The following is a 23,402-nucleotide window of genomic DNA, read 5'->3' as shown; positions in this document are numbered from 1 at the left end:
CCCCTCCGAGCGACCCCAGGCCATGCCCCGTGGAACAGAAGCATCTCCCAGCTGAGTCCTGCCCAAACGCCCTGACACACAGCGTTGTGAGATGTAATAAAATGGTGGTCGTTTTAAGCCACTAAGTTTTGGGATAGATCGTTTTGCAGCCACAGATAAGTGGAACCATATCCAACAGAAATCCATGCACATGTGCACCCAAAGATATGTACAAAAATATTTACTATATCATTGTTTGCAAAGGCAAAAAATTGGAAACAACCTAAATCTCCATCAAGAGAAAATAGATTTTAAAAATTCTGATATATTCACACAGTGGAATCCGTTTCAGCAGTGAGAATTAATGAATGGGAGCTCCATGTGTCAACGTGGACCATCTCAAAACAACATCGGGCTCAAAAACAAGTCGAAGAAGAATATGTACAGCTTGGCAGCGTTTATATAAAGTTTTAAATGATGGGAAACAGTACAATATTTTGTATTTGGATACTTATCTATATAGCAAAAACATAACCACACGGAGGGAAGGAAGAACAATGAATTCATCATGGTGGAGATGGGATGGGAAGGGTCCACGGGGAACTTCAATGTTCTGGTTGTTTTATTTCTTTAAAGAAAATTTGACATAAATAGGAAAATATGTTTGGCTCTGACAAAGCTGAGAAATGGCTCCTGCAGGGGATGTCTCGCATAGTAACAACCGCTAAGGTGGTGGCATCCAGGTGTGCCCCACTTCCCATCCCTGGTCTGAGCCAGGCATTAACTCTTTAGCTGCCAGATGGCAGGTGCCCGGGGAGGTGCAGGGAAGGGCCCTCATGCAGAGAGCTGCTCCTCTGAGGGCTCAGCGTGGCAGCTGTTTACCAGCCTGTGTGAATGTACTTCAGTATTTTCACCATCGGGACATCCCAGCTGAACACGAGCCTGGGGTACGTGAGGATCAATTACATTCGTTACGTTGTTCTCGACTCTCTGCCTGTTTGAGATGCTTCACACTTCTTGATGAGGATACAGGCAGGAAGGTGCTGACTGTAACAGGAGGAGAGGAGAGCGGAGGCCGAGCAGCCTGGCCGCGGTGGGGACATGACAGGAAGTAGCCTGCCTCCCTCCTAATCAGAGCTTCCCGCCCTTTACAGCCACCACTCCTGCACGATTCTACTCTCACTCATTTCTCAGATGCCAAGCCCATACTGAGTGCCTGGCCCTGGGGACACAGGAGTGAGTGAAAGAACTTCCCTGCTCTCGGTTGCGTACAGTGCAGCCAGGAGACACACCTGTGGGCTGTGGACAAGGGACAACAGCAGGAGCCCTGGGCCCAGGAAGAGGGGCACCTGGGCCCACAGGATGAATTGAGACATGAAGGGGGAGAGGCTGAGTAGGGTGACACAGTATAGAATACAGAGGGGGCGACGTACAAAAAGCCCCTCCAGGACACCTGCCAGCCAGCAATGGATTAGTGGTCAGGGTGAGCCCTGTAGCAGGACATCTGCCAAGGACCTTCAGTTCAATTCTGCCTGCTCTTGGGCGCCTGGAGGGCCCTAGGTGCTCTGAGGGGCATGGGCAGAGGCTGTGGCCCTGCTTTGAGGCGAGTAGGATGGTCACCTCAGAGAGGGCACTGCTCAGAGCCAGGGTAAGAGGTGCCTGCCGCCTGCTTGAGCCTTGCCTGGCAGGCAGTGGCCGGAGGGAGAGGCCCCGTGGAGTGCAGCCCAGAGCTGGCCCAACCATTCAGGCCACCAAATGATCCTCAAGTCATGGCCTAGAGGTCTGAAAAGGGCCTTTGGGGACACCCAGAGCATCTTCCCTCAGCCCTGCAGTGGGGTCTGTAGGGCTGCAGCACTGGGGTGCAGGCGGGAGTGAGGATCTCTCCATTCCAGCAGCCTCAGCCCAGGCCGGGTCTCTCAGAGGCCGGCGGGTCCTGCAAGGAGCAGGGAGGGTGTGGGGAAGACGTGGAGAAGGAGGCAGTGGAGGCTGGGATCGCCTCACTCTGGGCCCACTATCCTGGAGTGGGGTCTGGGTGAATTCACGGCTCTGCCCCAATGAGGCCTCACCACTTCTTACACACAGACACACACGCACACACACACACACGGCTCCGCCTCCCTGCAGAGCCCTGGCCAGCCGTGCTCCACTCAGCAGCCACACTGGACTGTCTTCTCACTCCGTTTCATCTTATAGCATTGTTGTACGGCGGGTGCAGAGACCCAAGTTAGTCATAATCCTCAGTAAAGCACACGTAGATTCTTTGTCGCTTTGTCTTATTTATTTTAGTTCCCCTTTGATCCCATCTCCCTCCTGTTCCCATCTTGTTCCTCACAGGGACTGACCCAGTATATTTGATATACAGCCTTGACTGTGCCCGAAACATTATAAAGTGTGAAGCGAAATTTTGTATGTATTTCCGGGTGGTCAATAAACACTAATGGTATAGAGCAGAGGTTCTCAAAGTATGGTCCAGGGATCCTCAGGGGACCCCACGAAATTAAAACTATTTTCACAGTGATACTAGGATGTTATTTGCGTTTTCCATCTCATGAATGTACAGTGGCGCTTTTCAGAGTCTGCCTGATGTGTGATATCACAACAGAATGAATCCAGGAGCAGATAGGAGAATCCAGCTGTCTCCTAATAAGCCAGATATTTTCAAGATTTGCAAAACTGTTAAACAATGCCACGTCTCACTATATTTTTTATTTTGGAAAATAAAACTTTCTCATAAAATACATTATATATGTTAACATGCAATGGATTTTTTTTAATGAATTCATAAATCATTTTAAATTTTCGGTTTCTGATATGATAAATGCAGATAGATATAACCCACATAAAGAAAAGCTCTTTGGGGTCTTCGATCATTTTTAATGTGACATGATTTTATGATATGACCATCTCCTCTCTCCACTCTTTTGCACTCGGCATATGACTCAAGACTCCTCCCCATGCTGTGCGTACATCTCATTCATTGCTCCAAAGCCTGCGTCCGCTTCCATGGTCGCCCACCACGTCTCACATACCTGCTCCCTCAGAACGCCCACCTGGGCTGCCAGTGACTTCCAGCTGCCAGAACCAATGCCACTGTGAACACCTCATTCATACCCCTGTTTAAAGAATTTTTCTGGGAAATATATCCAGGACTAGAATCCTGGGCCAAAGAGCATGCACATATTTAAATAAAATAAAGAATATCTTCCAGACTGGCTATACCTGTTCACACTCCCACACTTAGTGGTGCACAAAGACCTCACCTCCCCACACACCTGTAAACACCTGGTATCCATTAGCCAGCTTTCTAATTTGCCATTCTGATGGGTACAGACAGTAAGCCCTTGTTTTGATCTTCTTCTCTCTGGCTGTTGGTGAGTTGGGGCATCTCTTCACATGTCGTAGTCATGTGGGGCTCCTCTTCTGAGAACCTGCCTATTCATATCCATCACCCATTTTCCTCTCCAGTTTTCTGTCTTTATCTTGTTGATTTGGACTTCCTTGAATAGTCTTGATCAGTGCTGCCTAAAGTGGGGACCAGCTGCCTGTCTAAGAAATGTTTGTTAAATTAAAGAACTTACCTTCTTTCTTCAAGAAATTCTTGCTATAAAAAGCAAAAATCTCAGCTCAACTAAACAGTGTGCTTAGTGACCATGGTTGAGTGACATGCTGGTGCAAGCTCATCTCCTTGCAGACCAAAACTTTGAAGAGTGCAGGTTAGATTCCTTGCTGATTTTCCTAATCTGCCACTTCTCTTTCATTGTACCTTTGATGTCCTTTATTGAATATAAATCTTTAATCTTGATATTGTCATCCTTTTTTCTTTCGCCTTGTGATTTGTGCTTTTTAGATCTGGTTTAAAAATCTTTGCCATTTTGAATTCAAACTGAATATGAGATAATAATATTGAACAGAGGGGTTCATTATACTGTTTTCATCATTTTTTGTGTATGTATAAAAATGTAAAAAAAATAAAATAGTCTCTTCCTAGACTAGGGCCCACACAAAAAAATTCTTGTACATATTCTGCATTAATGTTATAAACTTACCAGGCACGTTTAGATCTTCAATGCGCCTGGAGTCTAACTTTGTATATGGTTCAGGGTAGGGATACAACTTTGTTTTTTCCTTATAGAGGGTCAGTGTCCCTATAGGATCTACTGAAGTCTGTTCTTTCCCCGCTGTCCTGTGCTGCCTTCTTTACCACTCTCTCTGCTCCCTATACATTCATGGGGCTGTTTCTGAGCTCCCTGTTCTGGTCTATTGTCTGCATGTGTGTGTTCCTGCTCCAAGACCCCACCTTATTACGATAGCTTATAGTATGCTTATTATTTGACAGAGTAAATATCCTGTTGTATGAATTGGGGTATTGGTTTAGCGGTTTTAACAGAGATCAAAAAGCAATAGATTTAGCAACATGAAAAGTTAATTCTCTTTTGTGTCAATTTCTGAGCTGGTAGGCTGTTCTGCTGCCCATGGTCACCCAAATTTCCAAGTTTCATCAGCTCTGTTGCTCCCCTGTTGGCTTGGACGTGATCCTCATCCCCCAGGGGAGGTTGACTCATTGTTCTAGCATGTGGGAAGGAGAGAGGCGTCCCTTCAAGGACACGGCCCCAAAGTTGCTCACACATCTACTCACATTCCATTGGCCTGAACTTGGTTGCAAGCTACACTTAGCTGCAAGGGATGCTGGGAAATATCATCTGGTTGGGCAGCCATGTGCTGGGCTAAAACTGGAGAGTTCTATACTAGAAGAAGAAAGTGTAGAAAAAACGTGGAGGGACAAAAAAGCAGTGTCTGCCATACATACTTAATTTTGCTATTCTTTTTCAAAATTAACTTACTACTCGTGGACCTTTATTTTTCCATATAAGCTTTAGAATGAATTTGTTGATTTCTTTGAGAAATCCAGCAAAAACTTTTATTGCTTTTAACTCATAGATTGCTTTGGAGGTTGTTAATATCTTTACTATGTTAACGTCCCATTTACATATATGGAACATCTCTTCATTTTTTCAAACAATATTTCCTTTAGTAGAGAGTCTGTTTTCTGCAAGAAAGTCTTGTTCATTTTTCATTAGGTTAACTCCTAGATAGTTCATAGTCCCTATGATACTGTGAATACTATCTCAGTTTTGATCATATGTTCTGGCCCGTATGGCAGTTACAGAACAGGGAGCAGCAAACTATGGCCTGCAGGTGAAACCCAGCCCATGGCCTGTTTTGTATGACCCATGAGCTAAAAATGCTCTTCACATTTTTGAAGAGTTGTTAAAGAAAGAAAAGAAAAGAAAAAGCATATGTGATAGAAACCATACGTGGCCTGCAAAACCTGAAATAGTTACTATCTGGCCCTTTATAGATAAAGTTTGCAAACCTCTGGCGTAAAGGAATGCTTTTGATGGTTTTAAGTTGACCTTTTATCTTGAAACCTCATGAGTTTTCTTAACCAGTTCTAACAATTTTTCTGTTGATTTCCTTGGGCTTTCCAAGCTTGATTTATCTTCCACAGATGATAGTTTTATCTCTTCCTTTTTAATCCTTACACCTCTTCTGCATTTTCCTTGGCTTATAGCTTTCACCAGCCCCTGTAATATTATGTGAAAAAAATTGTAGTGATAGTATGATAGGATAGTTGCCTTGTCCTAAATCTTAATGAAAATGAGGCTAAAGTTTCTGCATTAATTATGATTTCGCTGTAGGTTTTTGGTATATGCCCTTTATCAAGTTAAGGAAATTTCTTTCTATTCTTGGTTTTCTTACAGGTTTTCAATCAGAAATAGATGTCTGAATTTCTCGAGTGCTATTGAAATAATCATATGATTTTGTCTGTTCATTTATTAATGAGAAGAATTGCATTAAGGATTTTCCAACATTAAGCTATCCTTGCATTCCTAGAATAAACCCCACGGCCACCACACCCATAAGTGAAATGAGCCTATGATTTCCTGTACTGTCCTTACCATGGATCGGAATCTAGGTTATACTAACCAGTCTTATTAAATGAATTAGCACCTTTCCTGCTTCGTCTAATTCTGGAACAAATTTTGTAAGACAGTAATTATCTATTTCTTGAAATTTTAGCAAAACACCCTTGTAAGGCTGTCTGGACCTAGACTTTTTCGTAAAAAGAACTGTGTTATCACTTCAGTCATTTAAAACTATTGACCTATTCAAGTCTTCTATTTCCTCTTGAGTTTATTCATCACTTTGTGTTTTTCAGGAATTTATTCATTTTGCTCAGGTTTATCAATTTATTATCATGGTTATTCTTGCTATTAATATATTCTTAGAATATCATTTCTTTGTAGTTATTTTCGTTTTTTATTATTCACTGCATTTGCATATTTATTCTATTTCCCTTGATCAGTCATATCAATTTATTCAAAGAAGAAACTTTGGGTATCGAGTCCTTTATCTTTTTGCTACTTCCTTATTTTATTATTTCACCGCTTCTTTCTTCTGCTGCCAATCGTTTCCTCCCTCTCCCCCCTCCCCCTCTCCCCCTCCCCCCTCCCCTCCCCCGTCCCTCCCCTTCTCCCCTCCCCCTCCCCTCCCCCTCCCCTCCCCCTCCCCTCCCCCTCTCCTCCCCACCCCCACCCCACCCCTCCCCCTCCTCCTCCCCCACCCCCACCCCCACCCCTCCCCCTCTCCCCCTCTCCCCCTCTCCCCCTCTCCTCCCCTCCCCCCTCCCCCTCCCCTCCCCTCCCCCTCCTCCTCCTCCTCCTTCTTCTCCCCAAAGCCCCCAGTACATAGTTATATTGCTGGTCCTTCTAGTTGTGGCATGTGAGACACAGCCTCAGCATGGCTTGAGGAGCGGTGCTATCCCTGTGCCTAGGATCTGAACCGGCGAACCCTGGGCCCCTGAAGCAGAGCACATGAACTTAACCACTTGGCCATGGGGCCGGCCCGCATCAGCTTCTTGAGTTGAATGCTTAGCTCATTTGTTTCATTATTTCTTGTTTTCTGACAAATGTATCTAAAGCTATATATCTTCCTGTGAGTTCTTTTTTTTCAAGCTGTGTCTCAAAAATTGGGCCAGAATTTTTGTGGTCAGTCAGGTCTAAGTATTTTACAATTTCCCCTGGTGATTTCCTCTTTAATCCAGGTGTAGTTTACTAGGATGCTACATGGTTTCCAGACACATGGAATGTTTGCAGTTACCCTTTAATCTCTGATTTATGATTTTATTGCATGGTAATCAGAGAACAGGGTGGGTATGAAGATGGTTCCTTTAAGCACATCAAGGCTCCCTTCGAGGCCCAGCACAAGGATGATTTTTGTGAACGCTCCATGTGTGCTTGGATAAGCTTTACATTCTCTGCTTGTGCAATATTTTGTATGCCTATGTAAATCTGAGCTTATTAATTGTGTCTATCAGTTTTTCTATATTGTTTTTGGTCTGCTTGATCTATCTGTTTTCTGAGAAGTTGGTGTTAAAACTGACAACTATAATTGTTGGTTTACCAAAGCAACACATTGAACCCGAAAAGTCAACCTTGTCACTCCCATTGCTTTCAGGAAAAAAGAAAAAGGAAATCCTCAGCTCGGCTGTGATAAAACCCTCTTTATCCAGGCCTGACTCATCTCCTCCATCAGGTTCTTCTCTCTCTGCATCAGCAGCCCCCTCCCTGACCCCCACCCCCTGTGCTCCTTGCCATGCACACACATGAGGGACACCCTTCCTCTCGCTCCCTGTGTTTGTGCACCATGAGTCCTCCCTCTGGAATTTTCTCCTGAAGCTCATCTAGCTTCTCATAAATACCTGCTCAACCTTCAAAATTCAGCTCAGGTATTTACAACCACATCAACCATCATGTCCCATGGACACCTGGACTGCAGCCAGGCCTGGCCACCTCCAGCCCCTCTAAGGTGCCATGCCCTCTCCCACCTCTGAGCCTCTGCCTGGGCTGTTCCTCCTCGGAAGGCACTTCTCCAGATGATCCTATCTCTGCACTCCTTCCCAACTCAGCCTGACCTCTCCTTCTCTCAAAAACAATTCTTCCCCATGTTTTGCATGCCTCCTTCAGACACATCCTGCAAACACTTACTGGATGTCCCTTCCCCCATCCCTCACTCTCCCCCCTCCCAACCCTCACGTGCTATGCTTATGGTGACACTGGGTAAAGGGCCGAGTGAGACGCCAGCCCTCCCCCAGAGGAACGTACATTCTGGAACCTGAAGTGGCAAACCCAAATGCAAACGGGGTCCAGGCAGGTACTGGACACACGTCAGCAGCCGGCTAGGGACTGAGGGCCCTGCCCCATCTGGAGGGCGCAGTGTGACTCTGCCCCCAACTCTGCTGGTGTTGGGAATGTGGGCCCGGCTTTACCCCATCGTTCAATTTTTCAAGAAAAGTCGCAAACTTTAAAACATTGGTAACAAATTCAAATGTTTCTGAAACATGGTGCTGGGCAAACAAACAAGCCCGTGGGCCAGGAGCGGCCCGCGGCGAGGGGCTCCAACCTTGGGCTGCAGGCACGTGGAGAGGGCGGCTCATCAGCCAGAGGGAGGCTCCGGGGAGAAACCGTTTGAGCACCAAGCTGATGACTAGCAAGAGGAGCCAGCAGAGAAGAGCGGGGTACAGTGTTCCAGGAAGAGGGACAAGAATCAAATAATGGCCTCGGTTGTTATGGTCAGTGCCCCACCCCACCGGCTGGGGTGCCAAGAAGGCCTGCGCGCCTCCCTGGGAACCTGTGCCTCCAGCCCCGGCTGCACAGAAAGGACAGCCATCCCCAGGCCCCTAGCTCACTCCTGCCTCCGCCCGGCCCCTGCACAGGAATGATAAAGGGGAGGAGGAAGCAGGGCCCCCTTCGCCAGGCCTGGGCTGGGGCCAGGGACGGCTGGGTTCAGCTCCCCAGGGCCAGGACAAGAGTGAGGCCTGCTGGGTGGAGATGGAACCTGGCTTTGGTGGTGGCGACGGGCGGGGCAGGCCTGTAGCTCCCAGACGCCCCCTTCCTGACCCAGCCCATCCTTGTTGGAAGGCAACCTCCTCTTTCATTGGGAGCCCGGCCGGGGCAGCCCAGGAGACAGGAGCACGGGAGGTTCAAAGAGGGACGTGCCCTCCACAGCACACTCCCTGGATGGCCCGGCTCCAGCAGGTGTGTGCCCAGCTGGTTGTTCTGTCTTTTGTGTTGAACGGAGCTCTGTTTTCTGAGGGGGTGGGGAATTACTGGAAGGCTTTGTGCGAGAGCGGACAGAGGAGGGCTCTCCCAGGTTGGCCCAGCTCAGGCTGCAGAGGTAAGAACAGGTACAAACGGGCATCCTGTGCCGGGTCTGTCTGACAGCAGGGCCCCACTAGGCCCAGTACGCCACGCCCCACCCTGTGCCAATCATAAGCTCCTGGTTCCACCTGCAAACATTCACTGGGCACCTACCGTGGGCCGCCCTGCTCACTGAGGGTCTAGGTGCCATGGACTGGGAGCAGCAGGCACTCCGTGAACATCTGCTCTCAAATCTCTGGGTGTGGAGGGGGCTAAGAGGGGGCTTCAGAAAAGATTTTCAGAGCTGGGATCACAGGCAAGCTGTGTCTTGAGAGGTAGGGAAGGACTTGCCAGAGTGTCAGGAGAAGGGTGTTCGGGGCAGTGGGAACAGCCTGGCACAGGCACGGAGGTGTGAACATCCTGGAGCCTCAGCAAATGCCCACGAGTTGTCTGATGGGGGAGTGAAGTTCACGGGAGTGGGAACAGAGAGACACAGAGACCGCCAAGAACTTCATCCTGTAGACAGTGGGGACCACTGGTGCCTCCAGCCTTAGGAAGGCCACCTGAGCAACGGCGGTGAGGGCAAGCCTGGTGATGCAGGCCAGGAGCTGTGGACGATGCAGTCGGTGAGGTCTGCGGGAGCAAGAGCCAGCAGGATGTGGTGGCGAACAGTACCAGTGGCCTGGGCATGCTCAGAAGCCACCCACTGCTCAGGGCATCTGATGGCTGCCAAGAGCCCTTTCTCTCCAGAAGGCAGACCGTGATACCAAAGAAACCTTGAGTGACCAGAAAGTTCTGCCACAGAAGCCCTCTGTGCGCTGACCTCTGGGGGGTCAAGCTCTCCTAAGGCCTGAAGGAACACCCAGCCTCGGTCACAGTCCCAGGGATTCTGTCCCTGAGACTCCAGGCAGTGTGTCCTCCTTTGCAGCCTCAGGGCTCTCCATCGAGGCAGCAGGAGCCCAGGGCCCACAGGAAGTCCAGACGCACTCTACAGGGAGCTTTTGGGAATGAATCCCTGTCCCCAGCAGCGAGGCTGGGGTGGGGGGGCCCTGGAGTCGAGAGAAACTGACGTTGAAGTCCAGCTCTCTTGGGGATGGTGAGACCCTGGCTAGGCTTCCTAACCTCTCTGGGCTCTGTGTCTTCATCTGTAACTTACTACGAGCCAGGTACTGTGCTAAGTTCCCTTGTGCTTAATTTTGCTCAGTCCTCCCCAGCCACAGGGGCAAGCACTCACCTCATGTAGTGGACAGGAAACCAAAGCTCCAGGAGCATCAGATTCTTGCCCCTTGGAAGGTGGAATCACCCAAATCCATCTGCAGCCGGGCCGAGCTCTGCATCTGGGATCTAAGAACCCAACTTTGTGTGCCCCTCCTGGGCCTGGCGGGGGAAAGAACCAACACCCAGGAGAGCCTTGCCTCCCCCCTCACCTCCCCTCCCCACCATCCCGCCTCCTGGGAAGGTGTCACTCGGGTGGAATACCCCATCCCAAGTTCATTTTCCTGTCTTATTTGCTCCTTCTGCCTCTAAGCAGAAGACAATTCCCCAAAATTCCGGAAATTTTCAAATAAACATCCTGCAAAAGGACCTGGAATCTGCACCATGTGACCTTGGGCAGGTCGCACGGCCTCTGTAAGTGTGGACAGGAGAGGCAGGCGGGTGCAAAATCAACCAGAGCAGGAAAAGTCCCTCCTTCCGGGGGCTCAGGTATTTAAGCTGGTGTGAGACTGCCCTGTGTGTGCACACGTATGGAGGCACACACACTCCCAAATGTAGGCACTTGGATGCACACACAAACGCATACCACATCTGTAGGCGCACAGTAGACGCACGCGAGGATGCATACACACTCTTGTGCAGGCAGTCACAGAGACCCGGGGGTTGGACACAGTTGAGGGAACTGCTTCCTCGGCCTGGCCCTTCCTCCTGGGAGGAGCCTGGGTTGGGTTCAGGGACCCTGGGTGAGGCCTCTGGAGGAAGGCGAGGGTGGGAGAGTGTCCTTTCCACACGTCCCCTCCCAAGGCCCCCTAAGCATCCAGCCCGTGAGGCCGCCGTGGGTCAGCCCATGAGCTGCCAGGGCCCAGGTCCCTTGGGCCTCCAGCAAAGCACAGGGTTTCCCTGGGACAGTGAGTTTCAGGGTCCAGGCCTGCACCCCACCTCATCCCCATCCACAACCCACAGCGCCTGTCACTGCAGCACCCCTGAAAGGAGACGAATCCCCTCAACACGCCCAGGGGACTTCTCAACTCTGTGTCCCCACCAGAAACGCCCTCCCTGGGGCCTGCACCCCCATACTCTGCACTCACACACTCATTTACACACTCACACGTCACACGCACACACATTCACACACACTCACACACAGGCTGGCGAAATTCAACTCACCCTGGAAGACACTTTTGCCCACAGTGTGAGGCTGGCACTTTTATTAAATAACACCGACTCCACTGGAAGGAAGTTATTCCCTCTTAAATAAATCCTTTTCCAACAACTGCTAATTCTGTCAAGGAGTTTGGTGCTAGCAAGCTCGAACTTCTAACACTCCCTAATCTCTCTTTTTCACAAAGAGGGCAGGCCTCCAGCTCGGAACCAGCCCACAGGCAACAGCATCTAGACCAAATTGAACAGCGTTTTTTGTTTGTATTTCGTCCTATAAAAGGCAGATGATAAGGTTTCTGCTTATAGTCACTGCCATACCTTAAAGGTATGGTTCCCTTTGAAATAAATTGGCTTTTGGGGTATTTTTGTGAATTAATCTAAAGAAAGATATTACCCAGATAATGACACAGAAAGTTCCAGAAAATGGCATAGGTGGAAAGATTTAAGTCAAGGATCACCTCCTCCAAAAGGCCCTCGCTGACCTCCCCTCTTTGGGGTGCCCCACATTCTGGGGCCCCCCTGTGTTGTCATGGTAACCGTGTGTTTACGTGTCTTCCTCCTCTGCAGACCCTGAGCTCCTGACCAAGCCTGCAACCCTGAATCCATCCTGCACCCAGCATCTCGGCTCTGCCAGGTGAGTGCCGGGAGCTGTGGGCAAATGCTTGTAGCACCCGCATTCTGGGCTCTACCCAGTCTGGCCGCCCCGTCCACGCCCTCATACAGCACACATGCAGGTTTCTGCCGTCTTTGGACACAGCCCCTTCTGATGGCTCAGCCCCCAGGCCTGAGGCACAACACTGCCCAAAGCTGACCTTAGCTTTTCCTGAAAAGCCTTGACCTCTCTCCTGAGCCTGACCCACGTCCCCACTGCCCACCAGACCCTCCCTCCATTGGGTGTTCCCACCTCCAGCTCTCCAAGCCAGCCCCCTTCTCTCCAAACCTGCCAGCAGCCTCTCTCCTTCCCAGACCACACCAGCACCACGCTCAACCCCAGCCCTCCTCCAAGCCCATGTGGAAAGCTCAGCGGCACTGTCCGTCTGTCCCTCTCTTAGCCTCTCCTTCCACACAGATCACTATGCCTGTGCTCACACCTCCCCTCTGCCATCACCACACTGCCTCGGCTTCTGCTCACTGCCTGCCTGAACCATCGCCCCGCCTTCAAGCAGCTCTGTCAGTCAGCAGCCTCTCTGTCCTCAAGCCCCTCCCGGCACAGTTCAGGGGATGCCACTCCTCTTCAGCCCGCTGTGGCTCCCTATCCCTCACAGAGAAGAGCGGGGAGGAGATGACCATGGATGGAGCCCCTTCCACGAGCTATAAACTGTGCGGGTGTTCCACACATGGCACCGCATTTGATCATCCCAGTAACCTGTTATCCCTACTTCACAGATGAGGAAACTGAGGCTCAGAGAGCTACGCCAGTTCCTAAAGGAGAAGAGTGAGAAAAGACAGTGCACGTGGAGAGAATCGTGTACAAATAGCACAAGGACACGAGGGTGACTTGTGAGTTGGGGGAAGGTTGGATGTGGCTAGAACGGGGTCAGTGCCCAGCAGGGGTGAGGCCAGGAGGCGGGCCTGAGGAGCTGGCCTCAGACAGGGGCTGGATGCCCAGGAGTGGCACAAGCAGAGAGCGTCTTAGGAAGACGGGATGCAGCAGAAGCGTGAAGGGTGGACAGGGCTGCAGGGCGGCGGGCGGAATGGGCCCCGCTTCCTTGGTGGTCAGCCCGGCCTGGGCATTTCGAGGCCCATGGAGGAAGTCACGAGTGCTCAGAAGTGTCCGTCTCGAGCACCCCAGGGGCCTGGCGCTCTCACTTTCTCCTCCTTACTCCTGGGTACCACTGACACACTGTACATGATTTATCTGGGTTTCACCTCACCTGACCCCGCCCCCACCCACTCCCCAAAATGTGGATTCCGTGAGGGCAGGGACTCCACCTGTGTTCCCAGCTGAGTCCCAGTGCCTGGCACCCCGCCTGGTTCAACAAAAGTATGAGGAATGAATATTCATTCATTCATGAGTAAATGAATTTGCCTCGTTTGTATTTGGCAAGACAGAGAGGGAAATCCATTTGTGGAGGAAGAGAAGCAGCTGCGTGGGACTTCTTGAGACCCCTCGGCCCCCAGCAGGTGATGGATGCCGACTGACTTAAAAGGCATCGGAACGTAGCAAGTGGGTTTGACTGTTTTTCCTCCTCCGAGGCTCCTGCTCTCCAGCTGGACCTGGCAGGGCCAGGGGTGCCGCACACACACTTTTCACCACCCAAGAGGCAGCAGGGATGGTGAGCGAGAGGGCGAGAGGCACAGGAATCAGCCCCCCGCTGCCGACCCCCGCTGCTGACCCCTGGCAGAATTCCCTCCTCCCCAGACTGCAGTCACCAGGTCAGCCTCCAGGGGGACACTCCCACTGGACAGACGAGAGAGGGTGGGGACCTCTGCCCTCTGGTTGTCCTGTGTCCTTCTGGGATGGGCAGCCTTCACAGACACACAGACCCGCCTGTCTATCTCTGGACACACAGTGGGGCGGGAGGCAGGTTTGTCCCAGCCTCAGGTCTGTGCTCTCCAGGGCCCAGCGCAGAGCCTGACACATGGTAGGTGGTCAACAAATACTTTCGAAGGAATGAACTAATGCTACCCTGAAGCTTCGACTGCCAGGTAACAACAATAACGTTCATTAAGAATCGTGACAGTAGTGACCCCACGATGATGAAGACTGGGAGTGTCCTGACGCACCAGAGCGTGAGTGCCTCTGAACCAGCCGCAACTCTCTCAGTGAGGACCTCAGTCCAGACCCATCCTACAAGGGGGGACCGCAGCTCCGAGGGTCACTGCCAGCCCAGGAGGGGAAGCAGAACATTCTGAGGCCTGGTCCAGCATCTCATCACCAAGAGGAGTCTCTGATCCTGGCTGTGGCTGGCGGTGGGGACGGGCTGTGGGGTGGTGAGGCCTCTGGGGAGATATGACCTCACCTAAGGGTGGGGTGAAAGGCTGCTCAGTTGGGACATAAAAGCCAAGCACAAAAACCAAGAGCTCCTGGCATTCCCCGGTGGGTGGGCCTCAGGGTGTGAGCACTCGCTAAGGCATACCATTGTTTCCTTTTAAAAATGCCAGGGGAAACAGCACTCCCAGATCCTTGTCCCTGGGCCTATTGACCAACAGCGCGGACAGCAAGGACATCAGGCGAGGGCTGGCTCTGCCGCTCCCACTAGTGGGGCTGGTGAACATGGACGCCTGGTGGAGGGCCCTGCCGGGGCCCTGGACAGTCCTGCCCTTCCAGGTCACAGGGCCCAGCTCTGCCCAGAAGTCTTTATTTTTTTTTATCAGATTTTTTTTTTTTTAAAGATTGGCACCTGAGCTAACAACTGTTGCCAATCTATTTTTTTCTTTCTTTTTTTTCTTTCTGCTTTTTCTCCCCAAATCACCCCAGTACATAGTTGTATATTTTAGTTGTGGGTCCTTCTAGTTGTGGTATATGGGATGCCACCTCAACGTGGCCTGATGAGTGGTGCCATGTCCGCACCCAAGAGCTGAGCCAGCGAAACCCTGGGCCACCGTAGTGGAACACACAAACTTAACCACTCGGCCATGGGGCTGGCCCCCTGCCCAGAAGTCTTGTCATCGCTCTGGTCCTCTTGGCCTCCCCTGGGAGACCCCAAGCTCTGTCAAGCAGAGCCGGGGTCATCCATGGGTTCCTGTGTCTCTGTGCCCACAGCACTTCACCCTCACTGAGAGAGGGAGAGAGAGGAGATGACAGTCACCTGGTCCCAGGGTGAGGATTTGGTGTGTGTTTGGTTTAGACAGTGAAAGGCCCTCTCCTGGGCTTGCCTCCTAACCCCCTGCAAGCTTGGCTGGGGGTGGGAGTGAGGAGCTGTGGGAGGTTGTGCTTGGCTGGAGACGGCCCTGATGCAGTCCACTGGGAATGGCAGGCAGCCCTCAGACAGCAGGGTCTGGGGTACCCACAGAAGAAAGGCTGGACCGGTCCAATCCAAGGGCTAACCGGTCCAATCCAAGGGCTAACCGGGTCGCTGTGGGGTCAAAGGTGGAGAAGTCCCCAACCGAGGTGTCACGAGGGGTCCCTGTATGCAGAGGGAAGGGGCAGGAGCCATGCAGAGAAAGAGAAGCAGAGACACTGATAGAGAGGCGGCAGGGCCCAGGAGGGAGAGTGATGCGGAGGGAGGGGGAAAGGGACCACGGCAGCCTCAGCAGCCTGGCTTCTGGAGGCTCCCAGTCCCGTCTGCGCCATTGTCCCCCTTTTCCTGCAGCAAATAGCTGCATCTCTGTCCTGAAAACCAAAACGGCCTAGCCAGCACGCACCCACCCCGTCCACGGCCGTATGGATTCACTCTGCACTCAGGGCCACTGTGGCCCCGGCAGACGGGGCTCCTCCTCCCGCCTCCCGCACGGACCTGCCTCTCAGCCGGCTGCTGGGAGGCCTTCCGAGAGGAGGACACGGCTGCCTCCCACCCGGGCCCCGGGTTTTGTGATTCTCAGCATTATTAACACTTGGTAATTTAAAAATCAGATTCATGCCCCAGAACTCACATCACCCTCGGAGCAGCTGCTGCAGGAGGAACCTTGTGCTTGAGTCTGTAAGCTCCGAGGGCTGAGGACCTGTTTTCAGCCACATCCCAGGGCCTACCACAGCTTGTGGGAGTGAAGGAATGAGTGACTGGATGACGGAAACAGCTACTTCACTTACTATCCACTGGGCACTGTTCTCGCTGCTGTTCCCGCATTATCTCATCTAACCTTCACAGCCGCCCAGCGGAGGGGCACTGCTATGGTGCCCACTTTACAGATGGGAAACCAAGGCTCAGAGAGGTGAAATGGTTTGCCCAAGGTCACTCAGGCAGTAGGGGACAGATCTTACCTCTGGGGTTCTTCCGCCCTCAACAGCTCTTCCTACTGGAAAGGCTCAGGGTGAGGTTTCCTGCGGCTTGAGGGGCTCTGGGGATGTCCCACCATCCGAGATGTCTGTGCACCCGGGACTTGGGCTGTTCGCACCCTCCCCATCCCAGGCTCCCCTTGTTGAATGAGGTTTTGCCCTGCGTGCTCCGACCCTGCTGGGCTAAAGGAAACAGTAAGTCCTTCACACCTGAGCTTGAGTTAGTTGTGAACAGCTCTCGCACCCGGTGCGAGAGGTCCCCTCTGCAGGTCCTCTCTGCAGCCCTGTGCCTGCCATCACATCTGCCGTCCTTGTAACGCGATCTCCCCGCCCTTCACGAGGGCCCACCTAAGTCAGGCTCCAAACTGGGAGCTGGGGCCACGCAGAGGACCAGCCACAGACCAGCTCACAGCAGCTCCTTGCGGGCAGCTGCTGCAGAGAGCAGGGTGCACGCAGGACAGAGGCCCCCAGGGGCTCCACAGAGTGCCACCACTTTGCCCAGGGGGTGGGGATCAGAGCTGCCTTTGTGGCATAAGTGAACGAGTGGATGATGACTCAGCCATCAGGCGAGTTAGTCAATATTGTGTCCCTCGCCAGCTGGGGACCCTGGGGAGAGCTTCAGCTAGGACGGATTGAATTGCCTGGCATTTGGAGAGTCTATGCTCAGATAATCTTCCTCAGATCCTCCTTTGGGCCAAGGTGAGTATAAAGGTCAAATCAGTGAAAGTGCTGCCCGGCTCTGTGCCTGTGAGCAACGCCCCCAGGGTCAGGCTGGGTTTAGAGCCTCTGGTCCCCCACCCTCACCTCCTGCACCATAGCCTTCATTAGGCCAGGGGAAGCCACCTAACCTCTCCAAAGCTCAGAGGCCACCCTGGACATGGGACAGGGGCTGCCTCTGCCCCACCCATTACCCCTAGGCCCTCTCCTAGGGTCACCTGTACTTCAGTGGACAGTTCCCAAGCACAGGACAGCTTCCAGCTGGGGGCCTGCCCAGAAGGGCTCGGCCCCAATCCTCTGTGTGGCCAGGGCCTTTCCCTGTGTCGGCAGGTCCAGCATCCAGCCAGCCTCCGAACCAGGAGAAAAAGTCCTTCCTTGGCTCACCTACATCTGCTCTGGCCCAAGCAGGGCAGAGGTGAGAGGACAAGAATTCCTTCCACCTTCCTGTCTCAAGGAGCATCCTCTGCAGGACCCATCCATTCATCACCACAGCCCTGCGAGGTTGGAGCCTGCACCTCCATCCCCATCTGACAGTTGGGGAAACTGAAGCTGAGGTCATCACAAGACCTGTATCAGAGCTGAGAGCAGCGCTCAGAGCTCCTGACCCCCCATGGCAACCACCCCCCATCCACCACTGACTCCCTGGAAAAAAGCAGAAGGAACAGCTGGAGAGGCTGTCCAGAGCCTAGCTCAACAGTGAGCCCCCGGCCCCCTTGGTGCCGCATGGTGGGCAAAGCCTATCCAGAGAAGCTCAGGGAAGAGGGGCTGCCTTGCCTCCCATGAGACCCCCGGAGTCAGGTTTGAGTGTTGGCACGGGCGCCAACCAGCAAAAGAAGTCGAGCAAGTCACTCAGCGCTTCACTCTACACCCTTGAGAGCACACGTGCTCACCTACGCCCACACACACTCACACTGAGTGTGCACACGCAGCCCTGCCCTCCACCTGCGCTCCCCGAGCGCCCTGCGTATGTGAGTGAGCGAGCAAGCAAGGGGGGGCACCTGAGGCTCTGGAGTCCCCTCAGAGACCCCTGCTCTTGGCTCGGCACCAGCTGCAGCCTTATGTACAGGCAGCTGCCTCTGGGGAATGATCTGAAAGCTCCAGAAGCAGCCTAGCCCTCAGCAGCATCCTCCGCTCTCAGCCTGCCTGCACAGGCCTCCCCGAGACCCTGCTGAGACCCAGGATGGAAGGGACCCCAGCAGGCGAGCCCCACACTGTGCTAAATAATTTACACACACCTGCCATTGTGTCCTCCCAACAACCCCACAGACAGGTGTCATTTGTAGTTCACCGCCCGCTGGTTAGAGATGAGAAAACCCGGGCTCGGGAAGGTGGAGGCCGCTGTTTGGGCCCCAAATGGAGAGTGGCAGGGCCAGCACTCCACCCCGCTGTCTTGGGTCTTCCCCATCAGACCAAGAGGAGAGCCCAGGGACCAGGTCCTTTGGGGACTCCAGCCTGGGTCAGAATAGAGGAGCCCCAAGAGGGCACAGGTGGAGCTCAAGAGGTGAAAGGGAAAGGAACCCCAAGTTATGACTGTGGGGGCAACCCTAAAGGAAGCTTCTAGATTTGCAATTCAGCCATGGCTGTCCCGCCGCTCTTTAAAGCTATACAACCTAGAGGTGGCCAGAGCTGGGCTGTCACCAGATACATGCACACACACACATGCCTGGGTGTATGCACACACCAGTTGCGCACACACACACACACACGGGCGTATGCACACATACACACATGTGCCCAGGGCAAGAGCAACTGTGAAGAAAGAAAAGTCTGTGAGCTGGGAGGCGGGGGAGGGTTCTGGTGCAGAAACCTGGGTGACGCCTGTGGACGGACACTGCTGCCCGGGCATGCACCCTGCACCCCATCCTCAACCTCCGCAGACAGCTCGTGTCCATCAGCAAACTCTCGAGAGGCCGCCTCGAGCCGGACCCTGACGGCCTGCGCCAGCTCATCATCCTGACCGCATTTCAGTTCACTGGTTTCCAAGGTGGTTGAGCAACCTCCTGAGGTGACGCGGAGCTGGTACTTGCACCGGGCCCTTTCTGGCCCCCACTCTGGGCACTCAGGGTGGAGTCTGGGTGGGTTCTGTCCAGGCGCAGGGAGGAAAGGGGAAGACTCTCTGGAGCCAAGTCGCATCCCCAGAGGGAAGCAGCAAGAACAGCGTGCAGGCCGCACACACCAGGGGAGCCTCTGCAGAAAGAATGTTCTCACTAAGGTGGGTCCTGGAGAAGTGCAAGGCCTGGGGTAGGCCCCCCGGAGGGGCTGGTGTCCTTTCAGCCCAGGACCTGTCGCCTGAGGAGGCCTGACACCAGCAGCTGGAGCCATGGAGCAACTGGGGCCGTGACTCTTGTGTTGGGGATACGGGTGGAGGTGACAATAGATCAGAGGTCACACAATGAAGACCTAAAGGCTGAATTTGACCCTCAGCTCTATTTTCTTTGGCCAATACAATGCTGGACCACAAATGGCCTTTAAAAAATCAAACTAACTGCCAACATTTAAAAATCAGGAGATTGTTGAAAACCTAACAATCCTATGAGGCACTAATCTGTTGCAGGTGAGTAGCAGTTGCCCACTATAGAGATCTACACAGCTCACCACAGTCCCCACCACTCCCTATTGCCCACACCTGGCTTCTGTGCTCATCCTGCCAGTCCCTGTGGGTCTGTGATTTTGCCAGACCTTGACTGAGTGAGGTGCCTTATAGCTCTCAGATGCCAGTTCTCAGTCAAGCAGACCTATTTCCAACATGTGCCCAATGTGCCTGGCCCTGTGGTGAGCCCTGGGGGTAGAAGACGTGCAAAGTGATGGGACCCTGTGTGCAAGTGACTTTCCCCCTCGTGGGCAAACTGAGAAATCAAACTAAATGAGAAGGTCCATCTCAGCACTCAGATTCTGGAATTCTGTGAATAGATGGGAAGCAGAAAAGAGGAAGGGAGGAAAGAGGGAAAGAAGGAAGTAGAGACAGAGGGAAGAGGGAAGCTGGAGGCTTGGTGGTGACAGTAAGGTGGCAAATACGGCTGCCTTTGTAGTATTTCACGGTACCTTTGACTGTTAAGTGTGGGTGGATATGAGTGCATCATCTAGCTAGCGATGTGTAACAAAATGCCCCAAAACTTAGAGAGGCTTAGAACAACACCACTCACCCAGCTCCACATGGTGTGGGCCAGGAGTCTAGGCTGCTCTTAGCTGGGAGGTCCTCTGGCCTTGGCAGGTGCAGGCTGCTCTTGGCTGGGTTGTTCATGCGTCAGTGATGGGTCACCTGGGGGTCGGCTGGTCTAGGATGTCGTCTCTCACTTGTCCGGGGTTGGCTGGTAGTCAGCCAGGGCCATGACGAGGACTGAGCCAGCAGGCCCGCTGGGCAGGGCACAAGAACGCAAGCAAAATCCTGCAAGACTTCTTGAGATCTCGGCTCGGGAACTGTTTCATCATCACTTCTGCCACATTCTGTTCACCAAAGCAAGTCACAAGGCCAGCACAGGTTCAAAGAGTGAGGAAAGCAACGCCGTCTCTGATGGGGGAGCTGCAAGGTCACGTGGCATTGTACAGGCAGGAGTGGACGATACAGCCGATTTTGTCATCAATCTCCCACAAACAGGAAACACATATAAGTGGCTGAAACAAGATAGAGGTTTATTTTTCTCTCCTAAAGAAGTCCCAAGGTGACTATCCCGAAGGGTTAGGGCAGCTCCTCAAGGTCCTCAGGGACTCAGACTTCTTCCCTCTTTCTGCTCTGCCACCTCAATGTAGCTTCTACCCTTAAGGTTGCCGTGTGTTCCAAAATAGCCGTTGGAGCTCCAGCCATCAAGTCTTCATTCCAGCAAGAAGCAGAAAGCATTGGGGTGGAGAAGAGAGGCAATGCACTAAAGAGTGTACCTTCCAGCTGAGTCAGCCGCACCCAACAAATCTGCTCATGTTCCTTAGTCAACCCTAACTGTAAAGGGGGATGGGAGATGCGGCCCCTGAGTTAGGAACTTTGCCACCTGGAACAAAATCCGGTTTCTGTTAGAAAAGAACACATGGAGAACAAATATCGGGTACGAAACCAGCAGCGTCTGCCGAAGGGAAGGTGGGTAGAGAGGAAGATGAGGGAGACGTTCTGAAAGGACTTAGGGCCACTCACCTCCCCTTCTTGGCATTTTAACCAAGGCCTGAAGAATATCTAGAGAGCAGTAAATCACCTTTTATCAATTATATTATTTGTGAAATTATATTACACGTACAAAAGTGTGTATTAAATGTGTATGAACATTTACTAAAGAAAATAAGCATCCGCATACCCAAAGGGGAGGAAAGAATTCTCAGTCACTGCCCCCTCGATAGAGCAGACTCAGGACCTATCCTGGAGTCTCCCCTCCTGCAGAGGGGACACCCCCATGCAGCGAGTCTCCCCACAGCACCCCCTCCCTCCCGCTGGGAAGGCTGGGCAGGGACCCCAGCCCCGAGCAGGGCCTGACTCACCCCTGGGCAGCACTTGCCACACCAAGGGGGCAGCCACGCCGAGGGGGCAATGCCTCTCCACCCCCGCCCCCTAGACCCATTCAGTTCAGCTGGGTCCCCATCTCTCTCCAAAGCCTTGCCGACTCCAGACGGGCCCTCTAAGGGCCCTAAAGAGAAGAATGCACGTCAGGAAAGGCGGACGTCAGCAGGAGGCGATAAAACATAAGATGCAGCTGAGGCTGCTCAGGTCTGGCCTGGACCCACGGGCCCCACCTCGACTTCCGGCCTAAGAGTGACTTGGCCTGGCCTCCGTTTAGCCGTGACAGGTCAGACAGGGGCTGGACTCGGATCAGGGGACAGAATAGCCTCCGGCATCAGCGTCTGGGCAAGTCAACCAGAGGCAGAGCCAACTCCCAGCCTCCCGAAGCTGTCCTTCTCCAGCACAAGGAAAAGCAAGCTTGCCCCACGTTTCATCCCGTGGGTGTTGAGCAGACACTCCTTGGAGCCCACTTCCCCTGCCAGCCTCCTGTGGCCGCCTCTTGGGCACAATGCTCTTAGCTGACATCAGGCAGAGGGACCTGAGCCAGTGAGGGCCACAAGAGTTCCAGGGCACAAGCCCTGCCCCTCTGGAATGAGTACGCTGTGTCAGGATCCCAGGGACGCCCAGAGACGGAATAGCGTGCCAGGCAGGGGCCTCAGAGCTGGTCCATCAAGTATGCTCCTCATATTTGGCTCCTGCAAAGTATTTAATTTGAAGAAACGGCTCCCCGTGATGAATGACTGAGTGACTGAATGAACGAGGCGGGGAGAGAGTGAATGGTTGACAGCCGCGTGCTTGGAAGAGCGTTGCTGGTCTAGTCCACAAGCTCTCGCTAAGTGAGTGATGCCTTTGTGAACGGGCACCAGGGTAGGGACAGGGCTACAGAGGGGGAAAGACCCAGCCTTGCCCACCCCCCTGGGCGAGACAGCTCCGTGGTGGGGAAGACAAGTCCACCGGCGATTAGAAAGTATGTGACAACAGACCCCGCACCATTTGTCGCTCGTCTGCCAGGCCTGTCGTCCCGTCTTCCCTCCACCACCCCTGGATTTTGTGCCCACAGTCCACCACCCACGAGCCACCCCCGTGTTCCTTCCCCTTGCAACCAGGCCCCAGCCCAGCCCCAGGGGTGGGCCTGACGGATGCCCCGAAAGCGACAGCCTCCCACTCCTTGCTGGTGATTGGTCCAGAGGTGGGCCAACAAGGCTGGAATAGAGGTTTCTGGGGGCTTCCGGACCATGGGTCCTCTCTCTTCCATGAGGTGTCCAGACTAGGAAGTGACCCTTTTCCTCTCCCCCTGGCTGTGGTCCCGCAGGGACATGACCCTGGAGTGGCTGCAGGGGTCTCGCTCCCTGCCGGAGGGGCTGCCAGCCCACAGAGGAGGCAGAGCCACAGAGCCGTGGAGAGCCTGCGCCGAGTGCCCCCAAGGCCCTGCTCCTGGACCTGCCGCTCCATGAGACCCGGAGCGCCCGCTGCTTCAGCCCGCTGCAGTGGGGCCCCTGCGTCTCAGGCTGAAGGCGCCCGTGCTGTGGCCTGAAGGGGCCATAGCAGAAGGAGTGCTTTCCTGCCTGCAGGAGGAGACGTTGGGGCAGAGTTTTAAAGGGGAAGGAAGGAAGAACATTCCAGGTAAAGAGAACGGCAGGAGGAAGAACACGAAATGTTAAAAAGAGTCGCTTCTTCAGGGTGGCGGGCAGGGAATGGGCCCGGGCGGTGCCCAACGATCACAGCTGACACTGTCACCATGTGTCAAGGCTCTTCTAAGGAATTAAGCTCATCA

The sequence above is a fragment of the Equus asinus genome, chromosome 4 (genome assembly GCF_041296235.1).
Source record: "Equus asinus isolate D_3611 breed Donkey chromosome 4, EquAss-T2T_v2, whole genome shotgun sequence".
In the NCBI taxonomy this organism is placed as follows: Eukaryota; Metazoa; Chordata; class Mammalia; order Perissodactyla; family Equidae; genus Equus; species Equus asinus.
Note: the sequence above shows the minus strand (reverse complement) of the source record.